The 22,231-nt window shown below is 37.5% G+C and overlaps 1 long non-coding RNA gene across 1 annotated transcript in view; it reads right to left on the bottom strand.

Moving 5' to 3' along the window:
• The window catches only part of LOC146767790 (uncharacterized), a 99,098-nt gene extending 77,399 nt beyond the window's left edge, over nucleotides 1-21,699 (bottom strand). Inside the window, exon 1 of the long non-coding RNA XR_014953567.1 lies at nucleotides 948-21,699. This is a non-coding gene — a long non-coding RNA (uncharacterized LOC146767790). The remainder of the gene's footprint in view (nucleotides 1-947) is intronic.
• Between the last annotated feature and the right edge of the window lie 532 nt (nucleotides 21,700-22,231).

The raw sequence follows: 22,231 nt of genomic DNA, 5'->3' as shown, positions 1-22,231 counted from the left end.
CAGCAAATATCTAGAGGAATGCAAAAGCAAAAAAACAGAAACATGACATTTGGGACACATTCCTTCACACTGACTTCTTCAGCAGAATCTGCAAATGAAGTTATTAAGATACTTAACACAAGCCAAGGTTATCTGAAAGCAAGCAAATATTTTATCATTAATAGTAGCATTGTTTAGTTTCAGCATTTAAATTATTATCCCCACAGTAGTTTTTTTTTGCCCCTTTGCTAGTATTATTTAGCTTTCATTTAGCTGATTACCAAAAAAATATAATGAAAGCTAAAAAGAATAATGAAAATCAGAAAAATAATTTATTGAGAGTCATATAATATTGTTCATTATTAAAATCATATGATATTTTGCTTTTAATTAATAACAGTTTAGAATGTTATCTTAGAAGCATTGTATAAAAGAAAAAGAGCAATCTTTCAGAAAAAAAATAGTAATAATGCTTACTACATATGACTATTGTCAATTCAAGACGGTACTTAGCAGAAAATAAGGCATAGTTGGAAATAAAATTTTCATTTTCTGGATTTTGAAAATACAATTTTTGAAGGCAATACAAAAGTCTGGAGAATTTCCACTTTTCCTTAAAAATCAGTGTCATTAAGTTATTTTTCTCTGCTTATTTCCTATTTAAGAACTTTTGTTGAATGGAAGTCAATATCAAAATGCAAAAAGCACTTTTTCTTGTTTTCATACAGTTTACAAACTAGAAGGCATGGAAAGCAAAGAGTTACAGAAGGAGCATGTAAGAGAGGATAAGGAATGTGTGACACTTTTCAGAATATAACTGGACAAAATAGTCATAGAAAAAACATGATAAAAATCCAGGCCCTTATGCATTTTGTGAAAAGAGTCTTCCTTCCTGACTAGATTTTCATGCTACTTCTAGTATACTAAAATTGTCTCACTTGGCAGCAAAGGGGCTAATTGTACTTTACCCTTTAGAGCTCAGATAACAGCTGATCCATCTTGTTGAGTTAAATCTCCTTGGAGGACGCTCAGAGTGAGATCAAGGCTTCATGTTCCTCCAATTTTCTACCCATGCTGAGGAGGTCACACTTTGATTCCTGGACTTTCATGCAGGAAGGAATTTACAGTCTCTGAGATGCTTTACTTTTCACAGATTTTAATTTCTTAGTCCTGCTCAGCAATGCATCAGTTTTATGCCTGGACCCCAAAATGTCAGATGAGAGGAAGGATATTCAGCAAGTCCCTGTGTTTATTTGACATTCCAGAATGAATACATGTTGTGTGGACAAAAGCAATGTTTTACAAGTTTTCACATCGCATTCTGAAAGGAGTGTTTTCTTTATAATCTATGTATCTTTATGTAGGCTGCAGGCCAGGTTAAGCAGTGTGATGCAAAGGCTGGGCAGAGGGCCTCTATTCACAAAGGAACACTTATTTCACTTCATCTTACATGACTATCTGTACTGCCAAGCTCCTGCTGAGGGATGTTTTACACACCTCACACAGTGTGTGCAGTGCTCCTGACTCACTCCTCTACTTTTGCTCCGTCTGTGCTAGCTGGGATGTGGGACCAACAAATCTAACCATCAGCAGTGGTGATGGGGCAGAGGACAGCTTCTGAAAAGGGAGCCTATAATTTCAGCTGTTTGACATATCTTGCCATCAACCCATGTTATTGCCAAACATAATTTCTCTAGTTTCACAGTGTCATGCCCCGAAAGAGATTCCTTGGAAAGTGGTAGCAGAGCAGACCACTCTGAAGGGATGATATAGTGATGCTAACAGCCATAACATGGCATATTGCCATGCTCTTTCTTTGAAATGTGCAGTGAGAAATGGTCTGTATTTCCATGGAAATATATTATCTGCCCAAGAATGTTGCAAAACATAAAAATTCAACCCTGCTCCATCAGTAACATGGATATTTTATCAGAAAAAAGTTACTGGTAGAGCACTAGCAGAGACATTTAGCAGAAAAAAGGGGGGAAACCACAGTCTCTTTAATGCATTGTTCAGTTCAAGAGTCTTCTGTAACACTGCAGCTTTTCCATTTGCAGTCAGAGAAAGAGTAAAGGTTCCTGAAGACTCCAGGACTTTGGAAGAAGCATGTTCAATTCTTGTTGACCTTTCTTTTTGACCCTTTGGGTAAATTTGAGCCAGTAAGCTCACTATATAAAACAGGTATCCAGTACATACAGTTAAAGATGCAAGTGTCTTCATCAAAACCAAAGCATAATTTTTAGAATTTAGGCCCAACATTTTTATCCAAACCCCATCTACTGAATTGCCACTTCAGCAGGTATCTAAACTTATTGTTTCCTCAAGTGGTCTGTAGATGTTTTATTCTCTGTTTCTGCATATGGCCCATGCGTCTGCATTGATGTGTTCTCACCCTGTTCTTTTAAAAGTTTTAAAGTTCTCTTAAAAGATTTCTATACCTTCTAATATTTACATATTTCTACTAGAGTTCTCATGCACTGTTTATATAAATAATGATTGTTTTACATTCTTCTTTGTAAGAAGAAAGAATTTAATAGACTGTTAGTTTAACCAGTGTGGTTAGATAAGTAACAATTTTATCCTCCAATCCACTGTCACTTTTAGAATTCTATATATTACAAAATCAAAAATAAAAGTTACTTCCTTTTACTCTTTTAATCTTAGTGTGAGTGTGTGAGTTATTTTGAATGATTGTACAACAGTGTATGTCTCCTGTCTACCTGTGACAGGCAGGCACTGCTCCCTTGACCACAGACCTTCAGACTCTGTGCTCAGAGCATCTCTCATCTGCATAGTGATTGGCTGGAACTCCACATAAAACAAAACACTGCCAATTTTTTTCTAAAACCAGCTGCAATTATAGGTTGCAGCTGTATAAGCTCCATCTCTGAGATGGAACATCCCTCCAAGCTCCTTGGGCTGCAGAATGCACCTGGCTCCACTGGGTCCTGGCTGAGCCCAGTCAGCAGGCACCATCTCACCTGCTCAAGTGCAATCACGGAGCAGAAACAAATGCTACTTCCATGACCCCACAAAAGACAAAAGAGAACACAGTTCAGAGATTTAGTGGCTAAGGTACAGGCATGCCTGAGGGATAAAAATTATTTTGATCCTTTTTCCTAGATGTCTTTGCAGTCCAAGAGACATTGAACAATGTATGTAATAACACATAATTAAATATAATTATCACTTGGAAGGAGGGACTGAAAGGCAGATTACTCCTCGTGTTCCCTGTGATGTAGACACATTTTCTCTCTCTTTCCCTATGGTTCTCATTATCCCTTCTGCATAGTGGCATGACTCCCACAGAAGGGGTGGAAGCTGCCTGTGATCCCATTTTATCTATAGCTCAAAAGAATAAATTAAGTTTCTCAGCAGTATAATATTTGGGCATAAATCACTTTTTCTGAGAAGTGCCTGATGCTCTATTTTCCATATTTTTGGCAACTTCTAGACTATCCCATCAAAGCTGCAGCATGGGTGCTGGCAGTACCTTAGAAACATCCACTGAGCTCACCAGTCTCCCCAGTGGAACGTTTAGCTACCTGCCTCTAAAAAAATAGGCAGGATTTTAAAATACTCTCTTCAGCATTGTTAAGTAATTTGACATTTGTATGCACAAGGATGCTCTGCACAGAGCTTCACTGGTGCCTTATAAGTTACTTAACTGAACCTGCAAGGATTGATGCACAGCTTGCTAAGACTGGAAAGTTTGGCTTTAGGAGAAACACATCTAAAAATTAATTATGGCTGCACTCAGGACAGCCAGCCAAAGGAAGGAATTGCATAATGACCTCCCAGATATGCATTTGTCTTCCATTCATTCATTTTAAAGCATTTTGCAAGACACAGATAAATGTTAGTGATCTTTTGGCTAGTAGTGGTCTTTGAAGGTCGACTGAATTTATTTTTATAGATTGCAGATAATTCAAAAAAATATTTGATGAGCCATACTCAAAATAATAACAGTGTATGCTTTCTTGGATTGTAGGTGTCATGGTTTAGGAATGTTATACCAAATTTAGTTCTCCGAGACTCTCCAAACCACACTGACACTTGTTCTCTTCCCCTATCCTACTCTCTTTCCCCTCCCGCTGTGGTGGCTGGGGAGGAAAATTGAAGGCACAGAAATTAAAGGTTTGATAAGAACATTTTTCTGGAAACAGTAATTTGATAAAACAAACAGTAATAAGGATATTTATGATAGAGGGCACAAGAAAAAAAACATTATTGCTCACCCTGGAACCCCCTGACAATAGACAAAACCCAACCACCCCTTCTGCCATGTGTGCTCAACCAGTGTTTTAACATTGTCCAGCATGTTTAAACATGTTATTTACCATGTATTAGCATATAGTGATTTGAAAGAGAACCCCAGGGGAATACGTATTTTACATACAGAAGGTTTTGCCATCAGAATCTAGAAATAAAATATTAATTCCTTCTTATTTTAGAAAGTGTTGGACTGAGTTGTTACAGTGAGCTCATGGGCACTCTATTTCCCCTTCCCCGGGACCCTGTGACTCTGATCAGATAACCCTGGACCCCTCCTTCCTGCCCCAACGGGGTTGGCAGAGAGCCAGGGAAGCCCACCCTGTCCAAAGTCTATATAGACCCCTGACATTTCCTGTTCGTCCTCTTTTGCCCTGCTCTCCACATGGACACCACAGAATAAAGAGAGCTGAACCAACATTTATTGGGGTAAGAGACTCTTTTGGAAATCTTTGCCATCTCCTGATATTCCTCCCCTCACAGCGTCGGACCTCTGGGCTAGCCTGATATTTAGGGGGCTGTGCAAGGAGGGGAACGTCACTAAGTAAAGATTTGTCGCTTTTCCACAGTGTCATTAGAAGAAAAACCATCTTCATGCAACTTCCTAGAGTGATGTGATAATAACAACACTGCCTGGCTTCACAAGTCTGACACTGACAAGCACTATTAGGAACGTGTCACACAGTGGCATTAAAAAAAACACTTGAGCAACCCTGCCATAGCCCATCTCTATTATTAGAGAAAACTAAACCTAATGAGCTTCAAACAGGAGTCTCCAAGCATATTGCATCATACACCTCAATTCTGCTTCAAAACATTATCTTGGTACAGAAGTTTTCTGTTTCCTGGTAATACAGTGTCCAGATTGCATACAACTTCACAAAATAGCTTTGGTATTATTGAAATATGATGTAAAGTGGTTCTCTGTCAATAAGTATATATTTTTTTCATTTAGGTTCATATATATGTATATATATGCACCACATGGTTAGATTTAAGTACAGTTGCAGAAATTATTCCTGAACACTTACAAAGAATCCAATTAATAGCAGAGGGAAGAAAGGCAGAAAGAGTGAGATAATGGAAATTAATAAGCAAAACAGGCTTTAATGAACTGGGACCATTTGGACTTTCAGCAATTTTGCACTTGCTGTCTGAAGTGGTGTGCCTAAAAACATCATTGTGATCTGAGCTGGACTTATGGCTGGAGTGATTCAGATACTGAGCTACAAAGTAATCATGGTGAAATCCTCACACTTGCTCTTTTTAGAGTCAGGGGGGCCTTAAGGCCCATAATTCCAGATGACAGAGAGTTCCCCGGACATAAAAGATGGTTTTAAAGCCATGTTTCAAGCACCAATTTCAAGCCTTGGCTCCAATGTACTTGGGTTTGTCTGCATGCCTGAGGTTTATGCATTAAAAACCACTTCGTAGTACTGACAACCTAGCAATAGAAAGTTTTTTATTGTACTGGAAGACAGTAATGCCAGAGCTGTTTTTTATTAAATTCACTGATTAGTCCCGATTACTTTTTTTCTTTTGAGGGCTTCCTTATGAAGAGTAAAAGCCTGCAACTTTAATTTTATTTTGTTTGAAAATACATCACCTTTATGCAACAGTGTTCAAAATGCAGAAACCCAGGCAAAAAAAACCTTATTACAAAAAATGCAAAAGAATAAATTTTTTCTGCTGAAGTCAGCATTTATGTTTCTTATTTAATAAAAAAAAGAAACAAAAACCCCAACAACAAAACAAAACCACCCCAAACTAACCAAATCAAAATAAAATAAATTGCCAAACTATGACCCTTCACATCAAAACTATGGCATTTTTATAGAGGTCAATAATGTACAATGAACTTAATGCAAACACAGCCATTTTAACATATTCATAAACATTAAAGCTTTTCTTTCTATTTCACATTGATGTAGTTCTTTTTTTACCTAGTTCACTAGTAAGATCAACAACTAAAACTTTTAAAATTCCACTTCAACTACACATGTTAAGAAAATTATGTTATGAAAAACTCTGTGCTTAATATCTAAGCTCCACTACTTAAGAAAGAGTAGAGGCACCATTGGTAGAAGCTGGGCCGAGGAAACAAATATGTATGGCTATAAAGATAAATGTATCTACCACAGCTCCATCCAAAGTTTGAGTTCAGTGCTGATTCAAATAAAGCTACACATTCTGAAACCTCTGCTGTTACAAGAGTTTCACTATTTCTGTCTGAAATATCAGAACACCTATTCTGAATAAAATGAAGGAAGAGTCACAATATCTGCCTGTCATAGGGCTTGCATTTGTTTAATTTTCCTATAATGAAAGAGGTGGATCATACTTTCTACGACCTCAACTGGAAAAGACTTCAGTCCCCCTGAGCAGATCTTGCCAAGATCTAGCTGTTGCAATTAGTTTGAGATATGAGGTAGAAGTACATGTAACCATTGAGACTATTTTGTGTTTTCAAGGTCTGATAATTGCAGGAGACTGGTCAGTTAATCTCTGTGTAGCCAAATGATGGAAGCTGTCCTGGAAGTGTGATGTCTATTACGGGCAGGAGACTCTGTGAGGTCCACAAACTATTTCAAAAGCACCTGTGAAAAGTACAAATGAATTTCTAGGGGATTAAATTCAGCAAATAAGGAATCATAGGTTTACAGAAAATATCTTGACTCAATAATTTAAAAAGTATGAAAACCACTGTTCCAAAATATTTCCATGCCAGTCCACCCCATGAGGGTTAATGGCATACACAGGAGTTCTGCTAAATGTCACAGTAGTTACTATGCTCTAATCCTGATCCCCAACCTACTGTAGCTGCTATAAAATATATAGTAATAATTTCCTGAGGCAGGGTAATGTATAAGGAATGTCAGACAAGGCTCTGGACATATTTGCCTTAGCTCTGTTTTATTAAAGTGAAACTTTTATTAAGGCATGTGGTGAATTGAGCAATCTGCATGATTCATGCAGTTATAAACCTATTGCTACAGTCACAATAAATCAATGAGCCATTGTCGCATGTTCAGTGTAGAGTAGATTAAATAATAAAGGGGAAAATCAATGTGGAAGTATTATTCAGCCATATGAAAGTATTAAAAATGTACTCTCAATGTATGGAAAGCACCAAATTGTAGTTGAGCTAAGCTTTTCCATAAACAAGTTTCCTTGTATGCAGGGCATTTATTTACTCATGGTCTATATAAGAGTCAATATAATTAACCAAGTTAAATTATGTCTTTTGCTGGGTTATTTCTGATGGGAACACACTCTTACGATTCACACTGTAAAACTAAGGGCCAGGGCTCCAGCCTGACCTCTGCATACCCTCAGCTGTACTGCTCAGAGGGAAACACGAGAAGGAATTACTCCTTCAGGACTGCAATTCTCATAGGAAGGTGCTGATTCAGCACTCCACTGATGCCTGAGTTGCAAAGGGTCATTTTGGGTTGGGACTAAAAGGAATGGTTGTGGTTTCTCTGCATATATACACATGCCTCTGATTGTCTCTCAGTCCTCTCTGAATTCTTATCTCCTTTGGGCAGAGCAAGCCTGTCCAAGGTATTAAGGAGGTAAGTGAGAGTGAAATAGATCAAAAATTCTCTACTCTTTTTTCATAAGGGTGGAAATAGGTGAAAGACTTTGTCCAGTTCCTGGATAGAACTGTGATTGATATTGATTCAAAGTGATCATGTAGAACACTGTCCATAAATATCCCAGTTACTTAAAGAAAGGAATAATCACCAAAATTCATCATGCTTTAGAATTTGTGTGTGAATTGCACTGTTTAATAGTAAGCAAAACACAGATATTCCAGTGTAAACTTATGTATTTTTTCTTCTCTAATAATCTCATTCTCTTAGTGGTTTATTTAGATTTTTTGAAAGACTGTTCAAATTAAATAATAATAATTATAATAATTATTTATTGCCATTGTATTTTCAATGAGCTCCAGAGCAGAAGCTTCAATCTTTACCATTATAAAGTGCTATGCTGAAATGCATTTTCTTTAAAATTACAGGTTTAATCAACATAATGTAAATGCATTTCCTCTATGTTTTCCCCCTCAAACTGCCTCTGTTATTGTTGCAAGGCCATTGGAAAGGTTGAATGGATTTCTGATCTGACCTAAGGGACAAGAGCTTACCTTCAAGGAGTGGAAAGATCTGTGTGTCCAAGGGATTAACAGCTGACTATATGACAACCACAACTCTCCAAAATCAGTCCCAAAATATGCTTTAAAATATACAAACCATACTCTTGATAATCCCCATAAGGATAAATTGTCCAGGTAAAAAGGGGTAAATTGAGAGTCAGTTGAATTTTTCATATTCTGTCATGTCAAACAACCATTCCCAGAGTATATTTCCTAATTTTAAAGCTGATCAGTCAGACTTTCCTCTGATGGGTGAAAAATTTGAAGCAGTCTGGCATCATGTTTTTTGTTTCATTGCTCAGGAAATCAGGAAGTGCAGTGCACTGTCCATTGTGACGGGTCATCATGTATATTTTAGGATTCTTCTTGGCAGGACTTTGGACCCACAGATCAAGTAATGCTTTTCTAGAAATCATCTGTCTGTCTTGTAGGTTGCTGTAAGTTTAATGGCAATATTTATGATTTATGTAAAACAGTATGCTCTCAAAATCCAGTTCTGAAATGGAGTTTAGAGTGCTCAGTTTTATTTAACAAGTAAGTGGTTCCCCATACCAGAGGGAACCCAGTATATGATGACTTACCTTGTGCAACTTAAAAGACTATTGTAGGCATCCCTCATCACCAGTTCTACTCACAAGCTAAAGTACCATATTCTAGTTCACAGCAGTCTCCAGGTCTTAAAATTACAGGTTAAAAGGATGTTGAATAGAATAGAATCACAAAATTAATAAGTTGGAAAAGACCTTCAGAATCATTGAGACCAACCTTTCATCAAATGCCACCTTATCAACTCAGCCATCCATACCCAGCCATTTCTTCAACACTTACCAGGCATGGTGACTCCACCACTTTCTCTTGGCAGCCTGTTCCTGTGCTTGAAAACCCTTTCTGTGAAGAAACTCTTCCTGATGTTCAACTGGAACCTCCCCTGGCACAGCTTGAGGCCATTTCTTCATCCAGTCATTATCAAAACACAAAATCACAAACATTCCAAGTATTTCCTCCTTGTGGGAGGAGTTTAAATGTTCATGTAATCTTGTTTCACTTACCTTTGTCTAAGGTGGCCTCTTCATCATGCAGTTGGGCAGGAATAGCTTGAATGCTAAAAATGGGAATAAGAGAAGGGGATTTGAAGTGCCAGTACCTTCAGATCTGTTCAGGACCCAGGAGCCAAATCTTTGTGATGTACTTATTAACTATGATACATTAAGATAGTTTGGCAGAGAGCTGGACAGTCCTTCTAGCTTCAGTCTCTGCCCAGGTTAATAGAATGGTGGGTGACATTTTTGGTGTCAAACTTACGATTTTTTTGTATATTTAGTAACAATTGACCACTGGATGTCACTTACATTTAGTAAAGCTGTAAAGATTACTCCAAATAAGCTTTTAGGATAAAAAGGCAAGCTTCTGAGTTCTGTGAATTTTGACAAATTTACGACTTTTTAGTAATGTTTTTCTCCATCTCTTAGATAATTCTTGGAGAAGATATAAAAAATCTACTTTTCTGCTGTTAAATTTGTTAATTACTAGGGAGACACAAATCTGAGCCTGCACTGGTACTCTTATTTCTGCTGACATGAAAATTGTCATCAATCTCTTCACAGCTGAATAAAATTAGTGATGGACCTAAACCAAAAGTCATTATAACAATACACTAAATTTCTTAAACCAAGATTCTACCCACAAACACTTCAAACATTCATATTTTGGGAGAAGTTTCTCATTTTATTGATTTGCAAGTGATTGATATACCATAAGCTTTCAATGCTAATCAGTCTTTTCAATACCTAAACCACTTTTTAAAGTGGAACTTAGGCTCATAATTTATTGGGATGGTTTTGAAACTTACTTTTCAGCCTACTGTCCATTAAACATTTTAATTAGGTTTTGGCAAAAATTGAAGCTGAAAAACTGCACAAAATGTTCCTGTTTCCTCCTAAGCACTCTGGGAGCTATGGATAGAAAGGCTTTTCTGATAAATACCATCACTGGACTCTTAATGGATGAAGCAAAAAGAAAGACAAAGGGGAGAAATGTCTGAAGCAAAAGCATGAACAATCTCAAACTACTCTGAGATAGAAGATTTTACATTTTCATATCCATGATGTTAGTGTATCTTTGCACAAAAACCAGCTTTCATCACACCTCCGGGGGAGGACAATCTGGAAGCTACTTGTGAGCAAATAATATTGGAATGAAAAACAATAGGGTTGTATTAGCATAGACTTGTAGCTTGGAGTTGCTTTACTTTATAGGGTAAAATCATTTTGAGATGTGTGAATAAACAGACAGAAATATTGTCCCCATTGCACAAGATGAGATAACAAGTTAGTGGTCAAAGCATGTGCAGAATCCATCTCCTGACTCCCTGACTCCTTCACTTCTCTGTTAGATCAAAGTAATTATGCATTTTTACTACCCATTTATTTGACTATTTAAGAACCTTACAAACAGGTTTAATTTCAATACAACAAATGACAAGCAAATAGAAATATGTTAGGGTAAGGAAAAAATAATTTATCATAACTACTGGTAAAACTTTCACCTGCACAGGTTTGTGACTTAAAACTTTGGTTCATAAGAGCTTATGAAACTCATCCTCTATTTTCCCTTTGCATGGACTCACTCTTTTTTAACAAACAGGCTTTATCTTGTTGAGGGTCAAACCACATTTTCCCTGGCCTGCACCTGAAATCATAACTCAGCATAGTCTTTCTTCATCCAGCCTCAAATCTTTAGAGTTGTGAACTCTTGACAAACCCTTTAGAGAACCTGATGTAAGTTTCAGATTTGTAATGAAACTCAAGCCTGGTTGGGTTTTGGGTTTCATTATGAAAGTTCTGCACAGCTGCACTAAAAACTCAAACCAGGTTTCATAAAAGTACCTGTTGTATTTAAGCCAGGGAATCACACTGGGAACTATATTTAATAAGTAAGAACTTGTAGGAGTGCTGATGTAACTGTGTAAAATGTTTTTTAAAATACAGGGGATTTGACATGGAAACCCCTTTTAAAAATACTGGGATACTTAATCCAGGACTGTTGTCCCTCTAAACCCAGCACATTACTCAACTCAGTGCAGTGCCACTTCAGAGAGAAATGACTACCAATGACCCAAAATTTAGTGCTTGAATACATAATTATCCTGTAATTTTTAACTATCGCAAATGAAAAAACACAAACCAACATTTAGCAAGATTGGTGGCTGCTTCTTTGTTACAGCTGTAACAATCAGTTGTAACACTGCCATGGAGGGGACAGTCTCACACTTTTATCTGGGCCATAATAAAATTCCTTTGATCTCTACAGCTGCTTGGTTATGAAGGGTAGTCATTGCAAGAAAAATCAAATTACCTCAATTATGTTAAGAAAGAGTTTCTGCCCTCCACAAACCAACTGAATTTATTTCTTTTCCAGCTGTGTTGCCCATTCCTGCAGAGAGATACTCCTAGAAGTTTCTGTGTGATCTTCAGTCTAGTTCTCTGCATGAAGTTCTGAGAGAAGAAAGTGCCAAGTCTTCTCTTCTGTATTTGCATTATATTAAATATAAGAGGATGTTAGTTTATGGCTGGGACTCTTGCCCAGGGAAATTTTCCAGAATAAGAGCAACAATGACAATAGCAATGAGTATTGATTGCAGTACATCGAGTGTCTCTTCTGAGATTGGAAGAAACCAGCAGGGTGTTTAATGCATGCTTGCTTTAAGCATACAGGTAGGCCAGTTAATTCAATTAAAATTGAGGACATGTAGGCTGTTTTACAAGTTGCATTCCAAAAAGAAAAGCAGAAAAAAGAAAGATGCTATCCTGAACCTAGGAAGTGAGGGAATGCATATGGCAAAACCCAGAGTCTGGCAATGATCTGAGTTCACTTCCAAGTAAAGGGGAAAAAAAATTGATTGAATGGCACAGAAGAAACTAAGCTGTTGGGAGAATCATGTATAGATTGATGCAGGAAAACTAAAGTGAAGCTGAAAGCAACAGTGGACTGTTTAGATAGGGGAAAATTAATCCTTAAAGAATCCAAAGAAGGAAATTAAGAAATGGAAGACAACACTACCTTCAAAATAGAAAATGGCCAAGAAATTAACATTAAGAATCCCCAAAGTAACCTGAATGGGTTTGTTGGGATTTTTTTTTGAAAAAGAAAAAAAAAAGGTTGCTGATTCTTTGCTCACTGACATAGGCTTAAATGTCAACCCTCTGCATGCTTCATGTAGTTAAAGAACAGGACATTTTCGAGCCATTCAACACTGACAATTTTCTCAGTGGATCAGCACAAATATCCAACTGTTTCTGCAATTGTGTGGCAGTGAGAAAAGCCAGTACTTAATGACTCTCTGAGGAATACCTACACCTCTGAAGTGGAATGGTGATGTCGTTGTCTAATGTTATTATATTGGGCAATAACATAAAATATGTCAGAATATTGGCTGGGTCAACACCTGCTAAGTTTTTTTTTCTCACTGACACCATCTGTAATTATTACTGTGAATGTGTTTGGTCAATGTTTATATTTATTTAAAAACCACATTTTTTAAAAATTTTATTTTAAATAAGCATCTGACCAAGTCAACTGCCAAAACATCATTATGACACAAGGGCAAATAATGTGATTTATGTATTCTTTTTTTTAAAGCATGGTAATAGCCTGACACTTGAAAGCAATTCTTGCTTATTTCATACATCCACATTCCCAAACTATGTTTCTTATCAGTTTTAATAGGCTATAAATTTTTTCAATTAGAGAATTTATACTTTTGAGTCACCAAGTCTGTCTCATCATCTGATTCCCATTCTCATACAACTCCATCTTGGAATAAATAGCAAGCAAATCTATAAAGAGCAAATAAAAACTTGGATGAGAATCCACCTCTGTTCACAGATGTTGAAATTTATGGCTGTGCAAATGGCTACCATTCATTACATACACAAGTTAAATATTTAGTCATCTCTGCCTCTGTTAAACAGTTCTTGAAATACATTTCTTCTCTAAACTTACTATATTATATATCATGCATTTAGAACACACATGTATGTGTATGAACACACATTTATCTATATGTGCACATATGTGTTCATAGAGAACAAACTGGCAGAATGTCTCAGAACAAATTTTGTGCATATTCACAGCTTCTGCAGTGCAGTATTTACAGTATTAGCAGATTTTGTGCTCTCTTTCTTCTCTATCTATCCATAGATGAGTTTGGATTTTATTATGTCACCTAAACGTCCTTCATAATATGAGATTCTTAACTGACAGTAGAATTGAGAGTGAAGTCATTCTTTAATTTAGGCCACACTATTAGTTCTGAGGTGAGATGCATCGACCTAAAGTAAGTCCTTTAAACACAAGGTGTGGCCTCTGTGTTGAAAGGCAGAAGTTGTACCTGCTAAGATACAGAGCTCTCCCTGCTTTTCACCACTCAGAGAGAAAAGGCCTTTGACAGAGACACAGGGTTTTTCACTTAGGATCTTATGACTACCTTCCCCTTTGTGCAGGTTAATTAGATGTGGAGGAGTCAAACAACACTGATCCCCATCTGTTCTGCAGCTGCCACAGCTGAGGCTAAAGGTGCTGATTTTTTTCCCAGTGTCGTACTCAACAGTAGATGTGCTGGGTAGAAAGCACTATGCTGCTACTACTGTGAGACACACTACTCTCTTTAAAGACTTTTAGAAGAAACCCAAGGGGTTTATTTGGCTTTAGAAGCTAAATAACTTTCTATTTATTCTCATCTCTATTTAATTTCTTTTTCACTTTAACATTTAGTTTTCTCTTTTGTTTAATAGCTCTACCACTGTCCATCTGGTTTCAGCCCAGCTTTGCTGAGAAATTAGTACTGAAGGCACTCAAAGTTCATGTATTTGATGGGGTTTAATGTGACCTACCAAATTACTGGGGAAAACTGAGATGCACCACATGGTCATGAGAGTTCTTCACTCCTTTTTCTTTGCTGACGGAATAAGAATTTTGCCTCACACTTGGCATAGGCTAAGAGTGGATAAAATGGGTTTTTTTTCTCACAAGTGTACACACCTGAGCTCATCACTGACAAGTCTGGTAAATAAAGTCAGCACAAAGCACAAATCATCTCATTCTCTAGTAAATACCTAAAGAAAGCCAGATGTATCATTCTTATACCACCTTTTTCTCTCCAATGAAATAAAAGCAGCCTGGAATGATTAGATTGGATGTATATACATATATGCAGACATCAAAAGTTAAGTAAAATTACTTCAGCAACCTAAGGCATAGTAATTTGATTTACTTTATGAGGCTTAATGCAGTCACTGCCATTATTATTTGCATTGCAATAGCCTCTGGAGGCAGAGAGGTTCTGTCTGTGACACACCATAAATAAATACAACATCTCTGTCTCAGTCTTCACAGGTCACGTCATCCTCTTAAGTCTCTGTGTAAAGAAGTCAATCAAAGAAAATGGTGAACCACAATGGAGGAGGGTCTAAAGGGTGACCCTCTCTGCCAATTCCACATATACAAGTGTGTGGAACTGGATGGGATGCATCAAAGGGTTTCTTTACATTGTTTCAAAGCTACTGCCTGCTATTTCTGAAAGATTCCAGACTTCAGATGAAGTAATAAATTACTAGAAAAGGTCAAATATTATGTCCATCTATGAAAAAAAGACAAAACATCTAGGAAAGTGCAGGTCAGTCAGCTTTACATCTGCCCTGGGTAAAATTACAGCAGAGCTCCTCTTGAGAAGTTTTTATAGACACATGAATGTTGCAAAGGGGAGGGATTATGAGCTCTATTCAACCCTTACTAGGCCATATTTCAAATAATGCATTTTGGTCCCTGCAGTGTGAGAGAGACATTGGAAAATTGAAGAGGGTGCAGTGACAGGTTACCAAGATGATTAGAGGACTAGAGAATTTTACATATGACAACAGAGTGATAGAATTATGTTTGTTAAGCCTGGAGGAAGTTTAAGGGGAGACCTAATCAGAGGCTTTAATACCTAAATGGTGGCTTTAGCGAAGATGAATATACATCCAAAGGATGCAGTGACAAGACATAGGAAACACAAGAAAGTGGCTTTAAGGGAAATTCTATCTAGATATTGGGGAAAAAACCATCATGAGAACAATAAAATTTAGGGTTAGATTGATCAAAGAAGCATTGGATTCTCCATCTCTGAAAACATGCACAACTTGGCTTCATAGTGCTGTCAATACCCTAAGATCTGATTTTGAGGGAAATTCATATAAGATGGTCTCCAGAAGTCCCATCCAACCTAGATTTTTCTATGGTTTTATGATACTATAGCAAAGATAACTTCCTTGCTGCTAATAACCAAGACTATAAAATTATAATCCTAATATGTTCCTTGGTTTTAGCATGAACACATATCTATGCTCTTTTGGCTGTAATCTCCTTTGACTACAGAGAGAATAAAGATTTCTGGTGTTATAAAGACATCAGTATGGCACTATCTCAATGAGTATATGTGGAAGAAACACTAAGACAAAAGGGGCTAAAGAGCACAGAAACCTCTTGGAACTAATGTGTTATTGGAGAAGGTTTCTATTCCCTGATAGCTGTTCTGTTTCACCAGCTGTTATCTTCCCCAGAGAGACATGGAGGTCTCTGCTGTAGCATTCATGCCAGGTCTAGATCAATTTTGTATTTGGTCTTATTATAATGAGGGAAGTGGAAATCCCCACTAGATTTTGGGATAGCGTGGAAACCTTAAAAATCCATAAAAAAGAGTAAGGTAACAATCATTTAGGGAATGCTAGCTAGTCAGTAAATCAGTCATCTTCCAACAGGTCAAGAAATAAGACAAGATACCAATAGGAAAGGAACAGAAAGGGAACAATAATTCAGAGTATGATAAGCACTGGATAAATACTTCATGTTATAAGGAGTGTTAGTGATGTAGTTAAAAAAATTTGCACTGACAGGTACCTCGATGGTGAGACAGATTGCCATTCAATTTACAGTGGTGTGGATGGGAGCAGCAGCCATAATTCTTCAGTCTCTCTGTTGCCTCTAACTCAAGGTGCAATGTGTTATAAGAGGTACCACTTTTCACTTGGGACATAAAGTGTGAGGTCCTGAGTTTGACTGTTCATCATTAACGACTGAATGACACTTTTCATAAAAAGAAAGGTGTCAAGTGTAAAGTTCAAGCCAAATTCCAAGATTTGAAATATGGCTTATTTTTAATGACCTGTAACTCAGGTGTGGTTTGGTCACTATTCATCAAAATCCACAGAAGAATTCTCCTTTTCCCTTGGAGTAAAATCCATATGTATCAGGACAAGTTGATTTTTTTTCCAAGTGAAAGTTACAAAGCAAAAATATAGCCTTGTGTACAGTGCTGATGGCACTGTAATTATGGAAAGCCTATTATTTCTTAATAATTAGTTCATAAAGCTGCTTACATCTTTCAAGCAAAAGTGACTAATAGTAACTACTAAGTACACTAAAAGGAAAAAATATACACAATATAAAGGTCTGGTCACCCTGGGTGGAGCACTACAAATTAACATTATTATTTATTATATATAAACTAGCAATTTCCATTTAGAAAGTCAGGTGAGTGTTGGCAGTCTTTTTAGATTAGAATTGAACAAATGTTTCTTTCCGTATTAATTGCACTGACACTCTACCTCTCAAAATTTTTGATCATCAGAACTGAGTCAGAAGACCATTGTCAGTGCAAAAAGAGTGTTTTGCTGAAAGATCAAATAACTTTTCAAGTACCTTGAGACCAGAAGCGTCTGTAAATCACATGAGGTTCAAACATAGGCATAGTATACCTAAAACTAAAAGCACAACTGTATAATATTTGAGTAGAGATTGATCTCTCATGATCAATCAGCAAAAACACAATATTCAGATATAATATGTGTCTCAATTCTATTACACAGGAAACAGATGAAGAGTAGGCATATGAAGCATCGTTTCTTAGAAGCTGATAAATTATATATTTATAGAAAAGTCTAGGTCTTTAATACAAGATCTGTGCTTTGGCCTACTACATTTTTGCAGTGGTGTCTTTGTAATGCCATGGCTAGAGAAAGGAGCTACTTTTGTACAACCTATTAGATGGACTGCACTAGATGTCAAAGCATTTTCCATTGTTACCTTTATTCCAGAGAATCTCCAGGCCAAGGTGCATGAGTATAATGAGCTTGTGTTGAGGCCTGGAGAAGTGTAGGTTGATAAGAGGTGTTGTTGGCCAGCTGGTCCATCCATCCAGCTCAACAATCGTATCACTAGACTGGATCAGCTGTGGCTCCATTCATCTGAGTGTTGAAAATAGCTTAAGGATTGGAATTCCAGCAGGTTTGTGACTGTCAGTTTTTCTAATCCAGGTGAGACCCAAGAGGCCATCCTTCCTCCAAAGTCAGCACACAGGGCCCCAGGATGCACTCACTGCATCCACTGCCCAGAACCTAAGGAAAATTTTCAGCTTGACAGGGTGACAGTTTCAGAGGGAGCAGGCAAATTTCCTCTTAGTAATGAGAAACAGGGAGAAAGAGAGAGGAAGAGAAAGAGCCTTATTCTTTCTTAGTCTCCTGCTATTTTCTGCAATGAAGTTTTTTACACCACACAGAAACTCTGATCAGTTGCTGTTTCTCTAACTATGTAATACTTTTACTGCCCTTTATCAAGCAGTTGCATTTTTTTAAATTATCAATAATGAAGGTGTCCATGATTCAAAGGTGAGCTTACAGAAACTGCTTACTGCTTTAGTCCAAGAAAGTCTGTCTCTTGTTTTTACTATGCAATTGGTTGAAGCACTACATGTTCTTGGCAGGAAAAATAGCTAGAAACCTCAGGAATGCTTGATTTCTAATTTCAACAGAGTGGTAGTTGATTATAAGTATTAACATAGCTTAACTTTATCCACTATCCAAACTTAATATTATCCTTTGTTTAATACACGGAAAAAGAGCACTCTCCTTTGTATGACTCTATTGTTTTCACTCTCCAAGGCCAAAGTTGGTGTTGACATAAGCAGGCTCAAGTCCATGAAAATGAATGAAGTCAAAACTCATTTTGCCAGCAATGGAAGTTAGCCTCTGGAGCAATGCTAATTATGGTTTGTTTGTATCAATTAATCAACACAAGGTTAACTTTCAATCAGCACGTGGAAAAAAACGCAATACAGTTAAGTAAAACACATTACAGTGTCCCTTGATTTACCATGAAGTGGGATTTTTCTATAATCCCATGGTACTGGTGCAGGAAGAACTAACCAAAGTAGCTAAGAACAAGCAAATCCCTGATCTACAGCAGTGTTGTAAGCAGGGCTCAGCTCAGGGACTGCCAGACCTCCAAGCTGCTGCCTTCTCACAGCTGGGCTGGTCTCCTGTGTGGCACCACACCATTCCCTGTGGGCATGCCAGCTCCTTCAGTGCAAGCTGGCATGTCACAAGAACATGTGAAATATAGATATAGCCAAAATGTAAGGTGCACTAAAGAAATCAAACCACTCACTAAAATTAGAGTAGTTTTCCTAAAGAATGAAAATAATACTCTGGGTTTCAGAAGCTGTCCACAAAGCAGCTGAGAGCAATGTGAAGACACTATCAGAGATGCTGGAGAAATTATACATAGTGAAAACACATTCATGCACCAAAAATTTCACTATGTAGTCTGTCACTCACTCTAGCTGTTAGGTGAAGTGAAATCATTGCATTTTTGGCTAGGTGCAGTGCTCAAGACACATTAGACTGCCAGTGTGCATTCTGAATTTGGAAGGAAAAGTCAGAAGCAAAGCTGACCTTTAGGCCACGGGACAGTGTTGAAACAGCTGACTCCCCATTGCCTGTTCTTAAGAAAGAATGAAAGAACACTTGGGCTTCAGAGAACATTGCACAGAAATGTTCTCTCCTTGAGTAATTCAGTCTTATACTTCTGATAAAATAGTTTTGCTACTTATATGTTAAGTGCTAATCAAAGTGCTCTGCAGCTGGATGTGTGGCTGTGATGTGATGGATGAAGTATTCAAATGTAGATATGATCTAAATTCCAGCTCCCCCTTTAAAGAGAACAGTCTGCATTATAAATAAGGCAGGAATATTATTGGTTAAGGTCATGTAGCAAGCAAGCTGAGGAAAGCAGTTTCCTAACTCTAGGCGTGTAAATTAGTATGAAAACATCTCTCTTTCCTATTTGTTCCCAGCCTCACAATTTGAGGATCCCCAAAATTACTGAAAGGCCATTTCAAATTCAAATGACTACAGCAGAACATTCCCCAAATGACTAGCAAGGGAAAAGAGCCAGGGATTACAGTGCTTTTGTTACCAAGTCAGCTATGGAAACCCATGACGAAAAAGAAAATTTCATATTTTCCAGTGGGGAGAGAGGGGGAAGGGAAGACCTGACTGAGAAATACAATTTTTGTGCAGACTATATTAGGTTTCCTAAAATGATATGTGGGATTGAGCTACTGGTACTGTTAGAGAAGGGGCTCATTATGAGCTACCAGTAAAACTGCTGAAGGAACTGCTTTAACATCAGAGACAACATATTTCCAAAGAGGATGGTTGACATTGTCATCAGTTTTAAACAGCAACCGGTAAAATGCAGTCTTCTCAAAAGAGTGCAATGCAGCCAGTTTGTCCAGCAAACAGACAGACATTACTGCATCAAGAAAGAGCAGGGACATTAGACAAGCACACAGAGCAAGTAGCAAAGGAATCTGAGTGAAAGTCACCAACCAAAAGAATGATGGAGAAAGAGAGTTCATCATTTAGCAATTTGCAGGCCTTTGAGTGGGACTGAATCACCAAAGGACATCTGTGTAATATTTTCATCAGTCTGACAGGAGAGCCAACATCAACATTTGTCCACAGGAACCAAACTAAATATTTAAAGGTGAACTGCAAAGCTAAAATGAAAGTTGAGTTAATCATGGAAATATGCACTGAGTGACCCTACTTACCAGGTTGTTGGAGACAATTCATCACAGAAACAAGTTGAAACTCATATTTATCAACTCCTTTTCTGCTTTTCTGAATTTTTATCTAGAATTTTTGCTTTTCAGAGGATGCTAGAGAAAATATTCTGTGAGTAGAAAACCTGTGTTAGTTTAAATATTTGATGTCAAAGAATAACATACTGTGCAATTTTTTATGAGTGAAGAAAAGCTGGAGGATACCATCGGATAAAAAAATAAAGTCAGTAATGTCATTGTAGGTAGCCTGATTTAACTCCAGGGTGCAATCTAATAGATTGGCCCACATACCTCCATACTCCCTCCTTGGTCTGCCTCTTTGGGCAAAAAAAATTTAAACAAAAACAAAAACAAAACAAAACAAAAAAGTGGAAAACGAAGCAAATTTATTACAACTTCACTGACTCAGATTTTAATAGAGAAACTATTTGAGAAATATTAAGAGTTCTTCCAGCCCTTATGTGATTTTGATTTGGGGCTGTGAAAGGGATGAGCCCTTTAGGAACAAATAGATTATTTATTCCAGGCAATTAAAAGGAAAATGGAAAAGTATTTGTTAGAGATTTCAGAGTGTTTTCAAAATGAAATTTCATATTATATTTTAAAAGATTGCTGGAATTTCATTGTTGGATTTTCTTGGTACATTTTTTAATTACTTTATTCTTACAGCCATAAAGTAGCCCATAAACCTATTTTCCTTTATTCCAGCAGCAGTGTACAATCTGTGGCACACACAGCAACTGCCACATAGCAAGCACGCAATCCAGCTCATATTCCATCTTCTGCCTCCTTCAGAAGCATGGAAACACACAGAAATAGAGACAGGCTGAACACTCTGATTCAGAAACTTTGGAGTCCAAGAAAGCACGAGGCCATTCCAAAGCATAAAAATCCTGAACACTTATTCCAAAGCCCAGAGAAAGCAGTGGGAGTCTGGCCACTCAATTCAACAGGCTTTGGAGCACACACATGCAGGCAGGGAGCATCCACCTGCACAGCCAGCTGTAGGAAACTCTGAGCTAACAGCAGCATCTTTTGGAGGTGTCATCCCACTGCTGCCTGCTGCCTGGGAGCTGAGGGCAGCAGTGCAGGGGTGCCAAGAGTGGGTACCTGCCCTGGGAATTACTACATCAGGCACTGCACAACACTGATCCAGCTCTGCACGTCTAGATCCATTTTTCACCTCTTTCTCCTGGGCCCTGCTGCAGCATATGGGCAACACTCTACATTCAGCACCAGAAAATCTCTCTGTGCAGGGTGGACAACTGCACCAGAATGCAGCTACATGGAAAAGCCAGGACGACCTATCCACCCTTATAGGTGAGCACTCATGACTCTTCTGGATATGTTTTCCAATTTAGTTGCTTATTTGTACAAATAGTTCCTGCTTCCATGCAGTGCTAATAAAATATTAGGGCATATTTTACTCACTGAATTTGAGAGAAAGCAGAGAATCCCTTGACATTAGCCCAGACTCCGAGTTTGGAGTAGGTTTTAGCAAATCAGACTGATACTCAAAGTTAACCAGAATTATTGTGGAAATACTAAATCATTGACAAATAGTTAATAATTATTGATTAATCAGAGAAAAAAAAAAAAGAGGAAAAAGACTGACAATTAATTTTTTATATCTGATGGGAAAACATGGTTCACCTCAGATTCACTAAATTTTTTTAATCTATTTATTATATGGAATTGATACTCAAAATCATAATAGAAAGAAGTCACATGGGACTAAAGAAAGACCCACATCAGATATAAAATGTCAAAGAGTAATTTTACTATTAAGAAATCTGTAAAATCCTAAAAACATGGGCCTGTTCCAGAACCCAGATGGCAACTCAGCTGCTGATTTCAACAGGCACTGGAACAAACTCCTT

This window comes from Lonchura striata, chromosome 3 (genome assembly GCF_050655825.1).
Source record: "Lonchura striata isolate lonStrDom1 chromosome 3, ASM5065582v1, whole genome shotgun sequence".
Classification (NCBI taxonomy): Eukaryota; Metazoa; Chordata; class Aves; order Passeriformes; family Estrildidae; genus Lonchura; species Lonchura striata.
This window is presented reverse-complemented; position numbering and strand designations above follow the sequence as displayed.